Genomic DNA, 20,537 nt, shown 5'->3' on the forward strand with positions numbered 1-20,537 from the left:
TCGACCATGGTTCTGTAAAATAAAGCAAAAATAAAATTATATATATATATATATATATATATATATATATATATATATATATATATATATATATATAGTAGTCAACATTTGAAGTGGATCAAAAAAGTTAATCAAAGTTGTCCTAAGACAAGAATGCATCGTGGTTTTAGGTTTTAGGACAACTTTAATGAAAGGCTTTTATCCACTTCAAATGTTGACTAGTGTATATATATATATACATATATATATATATGTGTGTGTGTGTGTGTGTGTGTGTGTGTGTGTGTGTGTGTGTGTGTAGAAAACTAAAATAAAGAGAGATAATAAAGGTTGGTGGCCTCTTCAAATAATAAAATGCATAAATGCACACTGTAGTTGTATGTTTTTTTTTTTTTTCTCATGAGGATGGGAAAGGAAAAGGTCTCTATGGGTAACAGAATTTCACATGGTGAAGATTATGTGAACTCCAGTGAGTGAATGAACTAGAATAGAAACCAGCTTATGGCTGTAATAACTCAATTTACATTTAAATAACAGGGGAAAATAGGATAGTAACACAACTGCATCCCCAATAAATCTCATTTCATGGAGCTTATAATGATTCCAATTGTGTTTTGACCCTTGTGCTGGAGGCTGAAGCAGTGAAGAGGACTAGAACAAGGAAGCAGTGTCACTGCTTTTTCTTGTCTTATATGTTCAATGTTTGTTTTCCTATATTCTGTCATGCCACCTTGGTTTTAAAATGCTCTTGCTTACCATAGTTGATTCAGGTCCTGTATGTCTTAACATCTGTTCTTTGTAATCCAAATCAATCTTTGTATTGTTTTCCCTTGTTTTGTATAATGGTGATTTTGTAAGGTTGTGTTGAGCTGAGAAGAATTATAAAGGTAGGGAAAGAGAAAGTGTGTAGTCAGAAACCAGGGATTGGGTTAAGAGGAAATGCGTTAAATCACTCTACGCTGCATTCACACAAGATGTACTTCAGGTAAATGATGCTAACTGCTAACTATTGAAGTTGTTAGGTAGCTTAGCCTAAAGCTAAGCCAAAGGACCGCTAGGTTGTGTTAGCTGAGCCACCTAAGGTTGTTTGTTTACAATATGGCGAAACCAGGTGATGCATGCGCTATCTGCAGTAATCGCTTCGTGTGAAAAGTCATTGGTTCCTGTATGCACGGCAGTGCAATTCAAACAGTTTATGAAGAATGTTTGTCGTTCAGTAAAAAAATGCAAATATGAGTGGCATTTGCAAATTCTATTCATGTAAATTTTGAATTCTCTGTAAGTTGTTAAAAAGGCATTGTGCGTGGGCAGGCCATGATGCCTAGATGGTGACTCACTACAGGATGTAGATTTCGGAGGAAGAGGCTCTTGATGCTGGTGTCATCCTCCATCTCAGGTTCACTGTGAGCTCTGCAAGTAAGCTCGTCAAGTCAGTTACAGTAAGACTTATGAGTTTCATGATTTGAAGTTTTCTGGCTGTCGGGCTAGGATGCTCCATAACTCCAGGCTGGAGGTTATTCAAATTAGATACAATCTATCTTGGGTGGTCACATTAGTTTTCAGGTGGAAGTCTTGCGGTGCAAAGTGGTCAATGTTTCTGGCTAGTCTGTTGAGATTTTTGAGCATCACTCCACATGCCTGATTTTGTCTGGTTTAATCCTTTTCCTTCTGTGGCTGTAGAGCTTTTCAGGAAGCTGGATGATAAGCTGTTAAGCAGAGGGCTAATTATGAATGATGAAGTAAGACTGACCTTAATGTCAAATTATTACTCAGAACTTACTGATGGTTCACAACAGGCTTGCTCTCTGAAGAAATGAAGAACATTTAGATTTAATTAACAGAGACAAATCGCTTCACTGCACACAAGCTGTATAAAAGCCTTTAGGTAAATGATGCAAACTGCTGACTATTGAAGTTGTTAGGTAGGGTGACCATACGTGACATTTTTCCCAGACGCGTCCTGGCCATGATTTCTATATTGCCTAAAATATCTCGGTATTAGCTTTGTTTGCGTGTGCAGACGGATATGACATCAAAGTACCATACAGACAGTTCCTTATACTTTCAAAACGTTGTCGAGGTACTTTGATGTCAAACACTGATCGGTCTGAGCCACGCCGCTTTAAGTCGAACACACTTAATATATATGCGTATTTGCCCCACTTTGACCGTAGATCCCACCTTCTTACACACCATGATTGGTCCATTATGTACAATGCTTGCATGTTATTGTTCAAACTACTTTTCGATCGTTACCCTCAGCTAGTATGAAAACAGGAAAACAAAGCCAAACCAAATAATGGCAAGGACGTGTCTGGGAAAAATGGCACGTATGGTCACCCTATGTTAGGCTGCTAGGTTGTGTTAGCTTAGCCACCTGAGGTGGAATGTTTACAATGAAAACTGCCAGAATATACTAATGGTGTGGAAATAAAACTGAAGAATAACAGAATAACCACATCTGTTGTGTAAATATAGATTATAAAATGTATTTTTACAAATAGTCTACGTATAATGTAATCATTTTATTTAATTCCTGTTATGTATCTGTATGGCTCTTAAGTCACAACTGCTATTTCTATGAATGGAGAATGTGCACCGATTACAGATTTAATGTGACATTTGTAGTCTCTTTACTAAACAACGACGTTGTCTGTTCTCTTGCATGCACTAGTAAGTCTGATTCATTTTATATGTTAGTCAATCCTCCTTTTATCATAGCTTTGGAAATCGATTGATTCCAGGGAATCATTTCATCCTAAACAGCACGCTCTCCCTCAGGCCCTGTGGCACACTTTGGCTGCATCCTCAACTCATACTCTCTGATTAGGTACTTCTTTTGAATAAGTAGCTACTTGGTAACCATTAAAAGTAAGTTATATGTCGTATGAATGTGTGTAGAAAGTACTACATTCATCATGTTGTCATTGTTAAGTGACCTACCATCGCTTCACTTCCATTCACAAATCTTCTCCTGTGGCCTCATTGGATAGTAAAATAGCAATCAGATCCGCACTTAAGAATCTATACTATATAATATAAAAGTAGGCCTATCTGATCCTACCTGATGCTCATTGGACAGCAGTGAAGGACCGCCCACTCACTTGTCAATCACCCAATGCGCAAAGAGCATCTCTAAAAGAAAACAGCTGGCTGATGAAAAAAGTGCCGATTTTCCATGATCCAATCAAGTCCATATGGATAAAAGCAGGACTTTAAGAGCAGCAGAATGACTGACTTTCTGTAGATTGGATTTATCAGGTAGGCTGCATTAGTGAACACTGCACTTTCTGAAATCCTAATACATAAGCACAAATAGGATTAGCGTCCACAGCAGTATGGGAACAATGTTTCCCTCCACCAACTTTTACTTCATTGAGCTGTCATTACTATACAGGGCAGAAGAATAAGCAGATGAAAAAACGCATAATTTGTGTAGCTCGTCAAAATGTGAATTATTCCTACACAAGAAAGAGGATAAAAGACATTCATTTATTTCATAATCAATGATAAAATTATTCAGAATTACCACAGCATTCCTTGATCGACTGTGACACTCTGGCTTTATGAGATGTGATTACAGACAATTAAATGCCAATGAAAATTCACCGCCCCTGTCATTCAGAAGAGCAGGTTAATGTCATTGTTCATTTTCCATGGCGTGACTTCACTACTCCTCCATTGACTCTGGACCTTGTATAAGCCAAGGTCAATTAAAAATGTGAAGGTTTAGAGAATATAGTAGCACATTGGGATTTTGCTCATATTCCAACATGGCGGAAAAGCAGTGGGAGGAAAATTAGCACTGCTAATGCTAATGAGGTCGACTCTGACACATTTGATCTGACATGGACATTTCTGAAATCAGAGCATCACGCTGTCCTATGTGAAATGTGAATGTTCATTAGAGATACTGCACTTTTTATGAGATGGTGATGCGAGTTTACAAGATCAATTCTGAGGTATGGATCTGCAGTTTAATGAGCTAGCTACAGATTATTGATCGTGTAGCTGTTCAAACACTTAGCCATTAGCAGGCCTGACAAATAGCTGCTATGAATTATGGTGTCACTTGATCTTTTGAGGCTTCACTCTACAATGAGAGTTTTGAAGATTTGAAGGGTGCAGAGGTAGAAAATTATGATCGACATTATTTCAAATCAAAAGGAGCTGCTCTTACAGTTACTCAAAGGCTTGTGCTAATGAATAGCAGTTGAACCTCACTTGAAATCCTAACACATCTTTTTACCTCACTAATAACCACTTTTAAAATGCAAAATGTGTGCATGAAAGAAATTAATATTTTTATTCCACAGAATTAAACTGGTCAAAAGTGATTAAAATTTCAATTTCAAATTAATGCTGTTCTTTTAAACTTTCCATTCATCACAAAATCTATCATGGTTTTCACAAAAATATTAAGCAGCACTGTTTTGAACATTGATAATATTAAATATTTCTTAAGAAAATCAGCATATTAGAATGATTTCCGAAGGATCATGTGACACTGAAGACTGGAGTAATGATGCTGAAAATTCAGCTTTGCCATCACAGAAATAAATAGCATTTTAAAATGTGTTATAATGATAAATATTTATTTTGTATTGTAATAATATTTTAAAATATTACATTTTTTTCTGCATTTTCCCTGCTTTTCAATATTTAAATGTATTTTTGAAGTATATTTATATAGAGGAAGAGAGAAGTTCTGATGCAGTGCAAAAAATCATGGAAATGATTCATGGGAAAGTCCTTATGAAAATGTTTGGTTATAAAAAATATGAATGTAAATGTGGCAACCAACATAGAATCCTAATACATTCAGCAAAACGACTTGTTCAGAATGTCCCATTTCAATCAATGTTACCATCAGCATGTTTTTACCGGTAAAATGAAACATTTGGGAAATTGTGCAGTTATATTTTTCACTTGGGCACTGATGTATTTTCTGTCAAATAGGAGGCAGAAGATGTTCAACTCTCTTTTAGCTGTTCTGCTCTATAAATGAACAGCACATTTCCTGTCCGTGATTTGATTTTGCTGTGTTATCTTGTCATTTGTCCTATGTTTTCCACATCTGTCTGCTGAATTACAGGTATTCTTGAGAAAAGGGAAAAAGTGAGAAAGATGGAATTCTGTGGTGTGGAAATATATGTGTGACAATAAAAGCAAGACTGAGGATAGAAGCAAGAAAGTAGGTCTGTTTGGTCAGATATGGCTAATCCGCTCACACCTTGACAGAACAGGAGCCCAGAACTTTTTCCTCCAAGCCTAAAAGCCTTCCAACTTTAAGCTTTTCTTCTTGTCAACATTCTTTTAAATGATCTTTTTGGATTGGACATGGGAAATTTTATTGCTATTTCAAAGCTCAAGAGACTTAAAGGACATGTGAGATGTGTTTCACTTAAGTATCAACTTTATAATTTGCCTACTTTGTCCTCACATCCCTACATTTTTGGGGAGAAATAAAAGACACAATTTCATTTAATTATTTTATTTCATTTTATTCTGACTGAATGAGTTCTGATTGAAATCTCAGATTTTTGAAAGCATATTTTGGTATCTTCACAAGTTTGAGCAGTGTGAGCTATATTCCAGTGCATATTGTGTTTGAGCTCAGGGGAGCATCAAAGGTTTATATTTACAAAACGTTTTTGCAGCTCTGAGCAATTTTAGTTAAACACTGTTTATTGTTATTTATTTATTTGTTTGCTTGTTTGTTTGTTGATTGATTGATTGATTGGTTGATTGATTGATTGATTGATTGATTGATTGATTGATTGATTGATTGATTGATTGATTGATTGATTGATTGAAAGCAGTGGTCAATCAGCAGCATTTAAGTTAAAGTGAATCATTCTTGAAATTGCAATGACTTACATAGTGATAACCATAGGAATGGATGGGACAAAAATTTCAAATTAGATGTGTATTAAATGGATAGTTCACCCAAAAAGGAAAAGTCTGTCATCATATTCTCACCATAAAGTTAAAACACTTTCAAAAGCACACTCACTGATCTGAAACTGGGCCTGGCGGTTTCAAATGAATTTCCTTCACTTTTGGAATGCAAAATATCTAGCAAAATGTATATTTTAGTCAGTATTATTATGCTACTATTGTATTGCACTCCATCAGTTTGATGTGCATTCGCACGCCACTTCTTCAGTGAACGAATACCCATTTAATATCAGAACAAGCCTTTTTGCAAAATGGAAATACTCATGAATTTCAAACATTTATACATAAGGATAAAAATGTAAGATGTAAATATATGTTGAGGAAAACAGGTCTCAAATGCATTAGACAACACACCTCTGGTAGATTTTCTTAATTTTAATGTAAATGAAGTTTCTAAATACATTCATTCACACATAGAAGTTCCACAAGTGCATTCATTAAAACAATGCTGTATTAAAAAGATGCGTACTGAAAGACCTGTACTGAAATTTTTCAGTATGAACAGTACATGTACTGTTACACACCCATGAGACATTGTTAAAAGGAGAGTTCACCCAAAAAATAAAAATTCTGTCATTAATTACTCACCCTCATTTCATTCCAAACACATAAGCCCTTCATTCATTTTTTGAACACAAATTAAGATATTTTTGATGAAATCCAAGAGTTTCTTTACCTTCCATAGACAGCAATGGAAAGTTCAAAGCCCAGAGAGGTAGCAAGGGCATTGTTAAAATAGTTGATGTGACACCAGTGGTTCAACTGTTATTTTATGAAGCTATGAGAATACTTTTTGTGCACAAAGAAAACAAAAATAATGGGCCCTATTTTAACAATCTAAGCTCATGGTCTGAAGCGCAAGGCGCAGGTGCATTTAGGGCATGTCCAAATGTGTTTTGGGCGTCACGTGCAATAAACCAATCAGAGTCTCATGTCTCATTCCTTTTAAAAGCCAGTTGCGTTTGCACCATGGTGGAATCTGCAAGAGCAAAGACTGAACACTTCTCCAGAGAGAAAATGGATCGGATTGTGCGTGAAGTTAAAGCATATACAATAATAATCTTTTACATTGTAATCCATTAATTTTTAATGGCATGTTTGTGTGCTGCTACGCATCCCTGTGTGTAATAAGCAGAGTGTATGCGTGTTGTGCACCCACCAATAGGCGCATATTACTAACGCGCCCTTTAAATTAATAAATAAAAAAAATACTGCGTCATTGACCTTACACCGAATTTTAGTTGGTCAATGGCACAATTATTTTCAGTTGCCTCAAAATTGCAACGCACCAATAATGCATCTGAACACACCTTGTTTTCAGACCAGCACGCCCATAGGCAAACAGATGGACACATCTGCATTTGCTATATAAACAATGTGGCGCTAGACGTGAAAATGATAACTGCATCATGCTGAAACTAGCAAAAAACACTTGCGTCGCACCTGGCGTTTCATTGCACCCAGTGTATGATAGGTCCCAATGACTTTATTTAACAATTTCTTCACTTCACTTCCCTATTCTCATAGCTTCAGAACATTACGGTTGAACCACTGATATCACATTGACTATTTTAACAATGTTCTTACTACCCTTCTGGGCCTTTAACGTGGTAGTTTTGCTGTCCACACAGGGTCAGAAAGCTCTCGGATTTCATCAAAAATATCTTAATTTGTGTTCCAAAGATGAACGAAGGTCTTATGGGTTTGGAATGGCATGAGTGGGAATAATTATTGAAAAAAATTTCAGAATTTTCAGCCTAATGGATAGAGAGTTGGACTTGTAACCTGAAGGTCGTGGGTTCGAGTCTCAGGTCCGGCAGGGATTGTAGGTGGGGGAGTGAATAACCAGTGCTCTCTCCAAACTCAATACCACCCTTGAGCAAGGCACCGAATCCCCAACTGCTCCCCGGGTGCCGCAGCATTGGCCCCGGGTGTATGTTCACTTGGATGGGTTAAATGCAGAGCACACATTCCGAATGTGGGTCACCATACTTGGCCACACACCACTTCCCTTTCCCTTTAAGATCTCTTCTGAAAATATATCTAAATCTAAAAAAATAAAAAATAAATAAATATTGCAGATAAATGCAAGTTTGGTGAATCAGGGGAGATTATGTTCCTGTCGAATACAGCTTATCAGTCAACTTTAAAACAGCTCTAACGATAAAGTGCCTTATCACACTGCATCATTCAATCATGTCACACAAGCCAAACAATATTACACAAATACCCTGCCCTGCAGCTTAGTGTATGTGTTTAAATTGTACTGGATATTGCTTCCTTTATTGACAAGCATAAATCCTAACTGAGGGTCATGACTGATAAAACTGAGCAGAAAAATATCAATAACCACCTAAAGTACATTTGTATCTCTCATTTCTTTTTTCAAACACAAATTTAACAGCCTGTCAACAGACGAAATATGATTTTGTACACCTTCCAACTGTGTCCAATGAGCAAGTAAAAGTATCTGTGAGCCAAACAGCAATAAAATATAAATTTTCTCCAAAACTGTGATGAACTGTATGAATTCGAAAGCCAAGCGTCTATTCAACACTTGAGTTTTTTGGCACATTATCACCGCAAAACCTCACACATTAACGCATGGCTACTGATGTGCTTCATCCGAGATCATGATAGCTGCAGCTATTGTTGTTATTTTATTAGCATCACTGACACGATAATGAAGCATAATTATTTAGCAGCTATCAGATGGGACCGTGACAGTCGCACTGCTCATTTCAGCTTCTCTTCACACGGTAATGCTGATGCCTCTCATCAGATGCCACAAGACAGATGACTTTTCTCCACTAATAGTCCCAGTTTCCTTTGTTAAATTGCCAGACTTTGAAGCGAGAACTTTGAGGCCTAATTTAATTAACCCCACATGAGCTATGCTTGTTTTTCTGTGTGATTACAAAAGAGATGGCAGGTGCAGCAGGGAGATCACTAAGTGTTTTTGTCCACCATGCATTTTCTTTCACTTTTTCGGTTCTTTGCAGTTAGGCTTCCTGCTCAGACATTCCCTGCAGGCAAAATAGTAGACATATACAATGTTAAGCCTAGACAGCCCGGTGAGAGGAGTGTGTCATGTAAATTTGAATCACATCAGCACAACAACACAAAGAGCAGAGAGACCGACGACCCCTCTGTAAGACGTCCCCCCATCTTTAATTTTCCACTTGACCATAAATGTGAGCATAACATATTTCAGCTTGCAGTAACTTCTTCTGCTTTTCTTTATTTTGACATGTGACATCTGAACATCAACATTTATGAGATTTATTCCATCTGAACAGGTTTAAGGTGGATTGCTGAGTGGTTTAATTGGATTTTAGGTGTAAAATGTTTTTGTTTTATTTTGGAAATAAATTTAAATTTATACCTTACAGGTAAGAAACCCTTATAAATTATTATTATTTAATAATTAAATTAACAAAAGCAACAGCTTTCTATGTTTTACTATTTAGATAGGATACCATTCACACATCTGGACCAAAATATTGGTAAACTCTGTGGGCCTTTTTACACTTGACCACTTGTGCTTTTGTTCGATTGGATTGATCACGTATCTGATTTGAGAAAGTGCATGAAGTCACAAAAGGGTGATTTTAATCATCACAAAAGATTTGGAGAAATTTAGCATCACTTGCTCACCAATGGATCTTCTGCAATGAATGGGTGCCGTCAGAATGAGAGTCCAAACAGCTGATAAAAACATCACAATAATCAACAAGTAATCCACATGACTCCAGTCCATCAATGAATGTCTTGTAAAGTAAAAACTTGTATATTTTTATCAAACAAAACCATAATTAAGATGTTTTTAACTTCAAACCGTTGTTTCCAGCCAAAATACAAGCCCTTTAAACAAGATTCAGCTCAACTTTTTAGATTGGTTTAATCCCATTCAAGTTATAATTTACAGCCTACAAGTTGGATCCATTGGTGAGCTAGTTAAATTTCTCCAAATCTGTTTTGATGAAGAAACAAACAAATCTACATCTTGGATGGCCTGAGGGTGAGTACAGCAAAATTACAGCAAATTTTCATTCTTGTGTGGACTATTCCTTTAAACACTGCACCATTTGATTGATTGATTGATTGATTGATTCCAGATTTTCCCCAGGGCAAAACAACAATTAAATTTGATACAGTTTAGCACTTAATCCACATTGTGTTTGCTTTGTGGCATTAATCTCTCTTCCTCAACTTTGGTTTTTAAGACATGCCCAATTCCACTCATGCAAGTGCACACTTTTTCTTCTTTGCACAAATACGCATTAACATCCTTTTCTGAAGTTGTCAAAGTGCTGCATAATCATAAATCACAAATAAGTCCATGCACACATACACACCCGTGTGAGCTGACTCAGCACAAGCATTTTTCTGTACCACTGCTTTAGTATGCTGCCACAGTCGCAAAGACCAACACTTTACAAATATCTCAGCGAGGACACTGCTTTACAACACACATCATCTTGCTAGAACAGAAATCCATTCAACAAACCCCCAAAATAATAGCTTGCGCTGACACTTTCTGTAATAAAAAAATTTCCAATATAGCAAGAAATGAACAGCATTTTGATTCATGAAACTGTGTTCCACTCAATAATGATCCAATGAAGAGGCAGAAGAAAGTCAAAGAATTACGAGGTTTCATCAAATAAGCTACAGCTGAAAAGGTGAACGAGTAAATAAGGCAGAGGTGGCAGATACACAATGTGCATATTATATCTGAATGAACCACTTGCATATATGCATTGGATGATGTGGAACTCCATAGAAGCCCATTTCTGTCAATGAAAAAGGTAATTATTACTCAAAAATCTGAAAATCAAAACTTGCAAGATATACATGGGCAATTATGAGAAAAGAAGTCGGAATTGTGAGATATAAACTCTGAATTCAGACCTTTTTGTCTCACAATTCCGAGTTTATATCTCACAATTTTGGCTTTTTAAAATTTAATTTGCAATTAAATTTATGCCCCCACCATGGAAACTAACTAGTATAGTAATAGTAATAGTAATAGTAGTAATTTTGAATATGTATCTAAAAATGTAGCCTTTTTTCTCAAAATTTGCCAGGTTATATCAAATTCTGACTTTTCTATTAGATTTGCACATATTTCTTATTTGAATTTATATCTTACACTCCTGACTTTTGTCTTGGCAATTCAAGAAAAAAATACTGAATTGTGAAATAAAAACTGTCCATTCTGAAAAAAGAAGTCGTAATTGTGAGTTGTAAACTCAGAATTCAGACTTTTTTGTCTCACAATTCCAAGTTCATATCTCACAATTCTGACTTTTTAAAATTCCACTACCACCACCATGGAAAATAAATAAGGTAATTGTGACTTTTATTTCAAAACTGTGCCTTTTTTCTCTCATAATTGCAAGTTAATATCTTACAATTCTGATCTTTCTAATCAGATTAGTGCATATAGCTTATTTGAGTTCATATCTTACACTTCTGACTTTTTTTTTTAAATTTAGAGAACACATGCTAAATTGTGAGATATAAACTCTGAATTACAAGGGAAAATGTCAGATTTGTGAGATAAAAAGTCATAAACATTTATTATTATTATTATTATTTTATCTCATGGCAGAAACAAGCTTCCATAGTAACTGTGATCTAAATCACAAAAATTAATCTGATTAATAATATAAAATACTGATCACATAAATTACTTCATAATACTGAATTACTATAATTTTTTCTAAATGTGTAAAAGTTAAAGGTTTGCAATGAATACAATAACAAACTACCTGAAAACACGCATGACCTCAGAACTCATCCTCAAACATGTATAATTGGTGCTCTTCTCAATCACATGTGAATTCACATTTTGGAGATGCCAGTGAGTGGGAAGCCCATAAAGAGATGCTAAGGATGACTCATAACAGCCATTCCAGAGGCACCAGCAAAATTAAAATATCACAGCCCCTCAACACCTATTAAAGAGAAGAATGTCAACATCATTTAGTAACCTTCCAATAAAGCACTTTCATTTTGCGTAGCACATTATCGGCTCATAAACCTGACAGAATTTTTCATTGTTCTCTTCTGGTTTCTTTCTTTTTGTTGCTCTGTCCGTCCGTCATTTTTGCTTCCCGTACCTTATCTTTTTCCCATAGGAAAAGCTTTTGTTTTAGTACACACAGTAAACTATGTAGTTCTCTGCATGAGTTCTAGCTGAACACCGCAGCGGTGATTGCCTGTTTCCATGGTTTCCACTGTTCAAACATTATGTCCACAATGTCCGTCATGTTTGACTGGTATGGTAGACCACTGCTCAGCAGCATTCCTTAGGCTATACGCCTCCAAAGGTCATGTAAATAAAAAGAGAAATAATCAATGAAGTTGTGTTCACAGTAAATGGAGAAATTTAAGTTCTTCTGCTGAAGCTCAAGATGCTCTTTGAATGTCAAATCATGGTTTGACCATGATTTTAAACAAATATATATATATTATATAGACTATTTCAATAGAAAAGTGCAAAATAGAAGTATTTTCACTAGCTGTCTCAGACATTTGGACCACACGGTATGATTTAAAGTAGAATTAATGTAGATTAAGACTTTCAGGGGGGCTTGTGATCAGAGGCACAAGCACAATACACAATAGTTTGACATTCAAAAGGCAGTACCTGGGCAGCACATCAGTCTGGCTGCATTGGAATTTCTCCAATCTTCCTCCGCAACCTTAATGAAAAAGTAGATACAGTGTGCATTGGGTCCTTGAGGTATTAAAGTGTTTCAGTGGATTTGTTAATGTTGTAATGCAGTTGTAGACACAACTGACTGTGCACTTGGAAATTTGCACAGCAATACATTTTCCATTGTATTGCTTTAAGTCTTGCTTAAAGTCTCAGTTCAGTGATGCATTGGGTTTTCTCAGTTGCACAAAAGCAAGAAAATGTTGAGGTTATTATTAAGCATACTTGATTGACTCTGGTAATTACTTTGCATGGCTGTCTAAAATCCCAAAAGCATTTACAGAAGAACAGCAAGTAAAGCCAATTGATTTGGTAATGTCAAGTGTAACATTCATGAATCAAAGTTGGGACAGTCCCTCTTTATCATGCTGTGTCTTAATTATAATAAAATGTCTTATAATTATCTGTCACAGTAATTTCATGCTCATTAAAGAGAAAATAATAATACTAATAAAAATGTAATCATGCTTAACATTTACTCACCCTGAGGCCATCCAAGATGTAGATCAGAACAGATTTGGAGAAATTTAGCATGCCATTACTTGTTCACCAATGGATCCTCTGCAGTGAATGGGTGCCGTCAGAATGAGAGTCCAAAACAACTGACAAAAACATCACAATAATCCACAAATAATCCACAAGACTCCAGTCCATCAGTAAACATCTTTTGAATTGAAAAGATGCTTTATTTTACATAACAAATCCATCAAGAGTTAAGTTTTTAACTTTAACTTAAAATACGAAATACGAGTCCTCTATCCATAATATTACTTTTTCAGTCACACTTTATTTTAAGGTCCAGTTCTCGCTATTAACAAACCATTAACTACGCTTTTTGCCTTAATAAAACTCCTAATTTGCTGTTTACCTGCACCCCCATTTGTGGCCTCGCAGGTGAAAATAACCTACCTAAATTAAAATGGTAACAGTTTGTGACAAAGTGTGCTTACACAAACAAATTGGGTATCTTTGGAAAGAAGAGACTCTGGGCTTTACTATCTATCATCCAGAGTTGAGAATGCTCAAAAAGATAAAAAGTTATAGGCACTGACGTGCCTTGAAAAATATTTTTCCACACTGAATGTTTTTTTATTTCATATACAAATACATGAAATAAGTCCTGGAGCAATCCAGAAAAGTAATGGATCGAAAGCCATGTGTCTCATGTGTGCATATTTCAAATTTGAAGAAGATATCATGAAAAATGAGATTCCTGCAATATTTTTTCTGAAACTATTTATAGTCCCCCCACCCCCCTGTTTGAGGAAAAATAACCACCAAATGGATTGCAGAATTATACAAGCTATTTTAGTCATTATACATGTTCCTGCATAGTTTTTCAATTATAAAATAATAGACAGATTTATTTGAGCACTAAAAAATACAAAAATAATTATTTGAGTAATAAAAAAGGAAAAAAAATAGAAAAAAAATGCTTTGTATATAGTATGTATACTGAAGTATTCTTCGTTATTCGTTATTACAATGATAAATATCACTGCCAGACGTGAAGTGATATTGCCAGACATGGTCATAGAGTCAGTAAACACACGCTGATGTGTGTCCATTCAGATGATAATCATACAGATGGGCCATATAATCAATAATAGCTGATCAATGAATCACAATGATAGCCGTCATAGAGTCGGTAATAAACACGCTGATGTGCGTCCATACATATTATAATCATGCAGACACGGCCACATTCCCCACACAATACACACACACACATATAAAAAAATGTAGAAGAAAAAAAAAACAGTTTTTTATGGATAAAGCAGATCGCTAAGTTACGCCCCGCTCAGATGACAGCGTGCGTGTCACAGCGTGCGTCAGAGCCGGCTGGAGGGAGCGCCAAATTCAAATAATCTATATTCCGCTTTTCTGAGACTTTTTTTTTCCGTAGACGGTCTCATTATGTTTGTAAAACCGTATGCTGTAACATCGTTTTGTTTTTTTACCACCAAGACGCTGTTTTTGAGCGTAATTTATTCCATAACGGACGCGAACAATAACTCTCTGAAGAAATGAAACGTAAACAAAGGAATATTCATCCTTATTACAACGTTATTGTTTCGCTGGACTAAAAGTGCTCGCTGGAATGTTGTTCTGTGGACCCTTACCTCTCTAACTAAACTGGGATTTCAGCAGTGGACGCGTTTGTGGCTCGTTATTACAATGATAAAGGTACGTACGGCTTTTTTACTCTGCGTGTTTGGATGTGTACTGCTTACACAAATGTAGCAAATTTGTGCCACTCATTCCTTATAAGCTTTCCATCGAAAAACAGCGATCTGTCGTCGATGCTTGAGGCTTAGACCCTCAGAATGATATATAGTTTGTCAAGATTAACTTTGTCCCGTTTCATTTATTCTATTAGAAAACAATGACACATGCAAACAAAGGGCGTTCAGTGCGAGGTCGCTCTGGTGAACGCTAACAGGTTCGCTAGTTAGTAAGGAAGTTGTTAAATTTAGGTATTGGGTAGGATTAGGGATGTAGAATTTGGTCATGCGGAATATGTGCTTAATAAGAATTAATATACAGCCAACATGTTAATAATAAGCGTGCTAATAAGCAACTAGTTAATAGTGAGAACTGGTCCCTTTACTAAAGTGTTACTACTTTATCCACTGAAAAGTTGTCTCATCTGAATCAGGAGAGAAATATGTACAGATCAAATACTGTTTACAAGTGAAAACAGTCCAAAACAGTTCCAAACAAATAGGTTGGTTGATTTAGTTGTGAGCGGACAACAGACTGGATAGAGTTATCATGGATCGTGAAAGCGTTATTATGGCTATTTTGGCCAGAAGCTACGGTTTAAAGTTAAAACGCTTTAATGATGGATTTGTTTTTTTCCAAACACATACATTTTCACTTCATAAGATGTTAACTGATGGTCTGGATTCATGTGGATTACTTACATTTACATTACATTTATTCATTTAGCTGACGCTTTTATCCAAAGCGACTTACAATTGCTATATATGTCAGAGGTCGCACGCCTCTGGAGCAACTAAGGGTTAAGTGTCTTGCTCAGGGACACATTGGTGTCTCACAGTGGATTCGAACCCGGGTCTCTCACACCAACGGCATGTGTCTTATCCACTGCGCCATCACCACCCCTTACTTGTGGATTAATGTAATGTTTTTAATCAGCTGTCATTCTGACGGCACCCATTCACTGCAGAAGATCCATTGGTGAGCATGTGACGTAATGCTAAATTTCTCTAAATTTATTTCAATGAAGAAACAATCTCATTTACATCTTGGATGGCTTCAGAGTGAGTAAATTTTCAGCAAATTTTCGTTTTTGGGTGAACTATTCTGAACAAAGCATTTCTACGATGCTTTTGTATTATGCTACTGTACATCCACACCCCCAGGTGTCACTATAAGTTGAAGACGACCAGCACAACAACAAAAAATTACTAAGTGATTTTTTAATATTACATTAATCGGTAGTATTTTTATATACTTTTCAAAAAATTTTAATATAATCAACTTTTTCCTTTTTATTCTTGTGCACAAAGGTCTAATTATGTATTACGTTCATTCTGGGCCAATAACACAGCAATTAGCCACTCCTGTCCACCTCCACACGAGTAGCTGGGCAGGAACATTGTCTTACTTGTATCACTTGGATGCCTCCGCATGCACACACTCATTACTTACTGTACCAGCACTGAGGGAACTGTGGTAATTTTCAAACCTTTCATTTGGGCTCTTGGTAATTATACACTATCTTCTGACTGCAGTATGGACACTTAGTGATGTGTGAATCACCATATGGTTTCACCAAGTCTTAAGTAATCACAACATATGCCGAACACGCTGTCATCCCTCCCTCAGGTTTGGAAGTGTGATATTTGTTTGCATTGTCACTTAACGTAGCGCCTCAGTTACGCATCTTGTGGAACCAGCTTCATTCTGGGCTCTTGCAGATGTCTCAGTGAAACTTGTGAAAGACAAGTCAGTGATTTTGGCTTGCCTGTGTTTGTGAATGTATTAGAACTTGATTAATTAGCTGGTGTCATTCATGTCTTTAGCCTGCTTTGAGAGATGTTGTGGGGAGCAGGAAGTACGCTACAAAAACGGCTTTAGTTTATTGACAGAAGGCAAGCCGTTCACAGGCTGGGATGTTGCTGACAGAAGACTGGAGATTCCGAAGAAATTCTACACTGCATTCATCTTTCTTCACACATGGAGAACTTCAGATGACCTCACCATACAAACAAACCATTCATATCAAACATTCATGACTCTTTGTCATCTTCACAGTCACAAACTGGGTTCTAGATGACAGCTGCAGAGGGAGGTTTTCTTCTTGTCTTTTTCTCTTAAAGGGCTGCATTGCTTTACTACGTTCACAAAGAGAGGCTTGTTTTTGATGCCTAGTGTTTTCAAATATTCAGATTTTAAAAGTTGTGGAGTGTTTTCTAGACTTGATTAATAAATGAATTAAGCAATGAATTAATAAATAAGGATTGAACTGTAATTCTCCATACACATTGTGTTTAATTTCTTTCATCCATCTGCAGATAGATTACTCATCCTGATGGACAGAGGGCATATCATGTACATAATCAATTTAAAGACTTTTACATGCATCATGAGATGCATCCCAAGATATCATAAATTTATTATCTATGATGTATTATGTATGATATATCACAAGCTAGTTTAATGATGTGTTTCTAATTGCCCTTGGAATGAACTATATAAATGGATTCATAAAAATATCAAACATATTTTTCTGTTTGTTTTTTTTTAAAGAAAATGATAAAACAAATATTTTATTTCATTCATAGTATAAGTATCATTAATATTTTCAACCTTGTTACTTATTCCATTCTGCTGTATTTGTTTAATGTTTTCATTTTACAATTTAGTCTGTCTGTTTATTTATGTGTATGTATGTATATATGTGTTTATTTGTTTATTTGGATCTTAAATTGTCCCAAATTTTGGTAAAAGCACTGAAAAAAACCATCATATAAAATAGTTAGAAAATAAAATCATATTTTATTCAGACTGAACTTCTGAAGTTCATTATGAACATTTCTAAAGGTTAAAAAACAGTAAAATTCATTCATTCATTCATTATTTCTTTCTTTCTTTCTTGCTACAAAGATTATTGGAGTATGTTTTACAAAAAGTTTTTTTTAAAATCAGTCTGCTTCAAAATTGTTAATTTGAGTTACTTGCTGTTTCTTTTTAATTAATTGTGAAATTTACTAACTATTTGTGAGTGAAAATGGTTCTATTTTTTTCACATAATATAGCTCTCTCAGTTCCACATCTTTGCTGCATGAACCCTTTCCTGATCCCTCTCACTCCCATTGCATTTCATTTCCCGTTTGTCTCTACTTCCAGCTTTCCGTCCATCTATTATTCTTCATCCCAGTTTTTGTTCTCATCTCTCTCTCTCTCAAGCCTCTCATCTCTCCAGATGTCTCTTTAGTCTTTTTTTCTCTTTGAGTCCTATCTCACACGATGGTCACCCAGGGACTTTTTCGCCTTGCCCGAAATTTCCTCATCCAGTCTTTCTGATTAAAACACACACTTTCCAGATCCACCCTCCTTGCACCTGTTGTCCACAACGCGACAGCCATTTTTTAAATTATATAACGTTATGGTGCATCCACACAGCATAAATATTCATGGATGACTCTTCTTGTATAAGTGCATGGGAGAATCAGGCGTCTCGTAAATGATGTTCACAGCAATCTGTGCTGCTTTGGCTCAAGTTCAGCCCCTCCAAGCTACTGTTCCAGCTTTCCAGACTCATTGCTAAAAATGTAAACACGGAAATGCTGAAAATTTAGATGTTTTGCCAACAGCTTTGCCTTGTATCAGCCAACAATTTACTTCTGTAGAATTCAAATATGACAATCAGTCACACTGCTCCAAGCTGTGTTGCAAATATGCTCCTGCTTGAAAAGTTTGACTTCAGCTTGGTAGTTTAGCCACTACCCTGGTCATTTTTGCCTTACATTGATACTTGGTGACAGTGACTTGTGGGTCAGTAAAAATGGGAGTGTACTTAATCATTATTTAATTGCAAAATTATATATATATATTTTTTTTTTTTCAAAACCATCATTGTTTTTTGGGATGAGGATTGTACAACATAACATTTTACAACCTGAAATATCACTGTGTTATCAAATTAAATGATTTAGTAAGAGATTAACTTTGAGAGAGTCTGCAGGGGTCCTCTCTATGACATCCTTTCCTATTTTAAGGTTTTTATTTTTGTTTCTGCATGCTGGTCGCACCATGTAACTCTGATTTAAGGATTTGTATTCATGTTTGCTTGTTGGTCGCACCACATGGCTTTGATTTTATGGTTTTTATTCATGTTTCTGCATGTTGGTCGCACCACATGACTTTTCATGGTTTTTATTCATGTTTTGCATGTTGGTTGAACCATATATCTTTGATGTTATGGCTTTTAGTCTTGTTTCTGCTTGGTCGCACCACATGACTGTTTTTGCAAAATAAAAGTTTCTGCAATATTAATAATAAAGCAATTTTAATCAAATACTGGGTAACACTTTACTTAAAGCCTTTATGTATAATGCAGTATAAAAGTAGTTTTAATGCATTACTGCAATTTATAATGCATAGTACAATCTCATAAATAATTGTAACCACAATACATTATAACACTTATTAGTTCATTTGATTCGATTCTCCTTTTCTGTATCCTTTCCTTACTTTTTATGTTCTTGTACATAGAAATGACAACAGAATCACAATTTTTTTTCTAAATTTAGAATCACTAAAAAAAAAAAAAAAAACGTAGCTTTTCTCTCAGATAGCAAAGACACCACTGAGGCCGAGTACTGTCCTAAAAGAGCTATCCTCAGTGGATTATGATACAGTTGTTAGACATGATGAGATGTGGTACGTGATGAGGCTGTGACTGAACACACTTTGTATTTCCTGTTTGATTGTCTATGCCAAAAAACAACCCCCCCTCCTCCCATCCATTCCCAGCCATGGTCCTGCTAATCCATTTTCAAATGTACTGTAATAGTTTGCTCACCCAAATACATGAACATTATAGAAATTCCACGGATTAGAATTTGGGTCAGGGGTAAGACTGGAGGAGAAAGGACACGGCGCAGAGCTGTCATATCAGACTCAAGACATTTCTGAAACAAAATGGTCAAACTGTGAAATCCTAAATGGATTATCTCTTGTTTACAGAATCATACAGATATTTTAAAGACAGCTCTATGGGTTTTATGAAACATATGTGCGTGGGTGAATTTTATGTTATTTTTTGAATGGTATGTTTTAAGATTAGTACAGTGGAACGTCAGTTACAGAGAGGGTAATAAGGGACACTTCTTAAGAGGAAGTTTAACTTGTTGAACTTTTTGAACTTGTCCTCTCTACACTCAAAACATTGACAATTGGTCAATGAAGGACATGAGATAATCCTAACAAATTGTATCTTTAAGAAAAAAAAAGTTGCTTCATAACCCGCCGGTTTCACAGACAAGGCTTAAGGCTAGTCCCAGACTAAAATGCATGTATGAGCTGTCTCAACTGAAAATATCTTGCTCTGACATATCTTAAAATATGTCAGTGCCATTATTCTGTCTCAAGATGCACACCTGTAAAGTTTTCTTCTAAGACATTTTTATAAAAGCTGCTTAAATATCTTAATTTACCTAAGGCCTACTCCTGGCTTAAGTTAAGCCCCATCTGTGAAACCGGGCCTTAATGTGTGTCTTAATGTTTCATGCATTAAATATATATGAAACACTGTTGTGATTTTTCAGTGACCTTTCCTGAAGGTTACAGAATAGTAAGTGCCAACAAGTGGCTG

Source organism: Barbus barbus, assembly GCF_936440315.1.
Source record: "Barbus barbus genome assembly, chromosome: 29".
Lineage (NCBI taxonomy): Eukaryota > Metazoa > Chordata > Actinopteri > Cypriniformes > Cyprinidae > Barbus > Barbus barbus.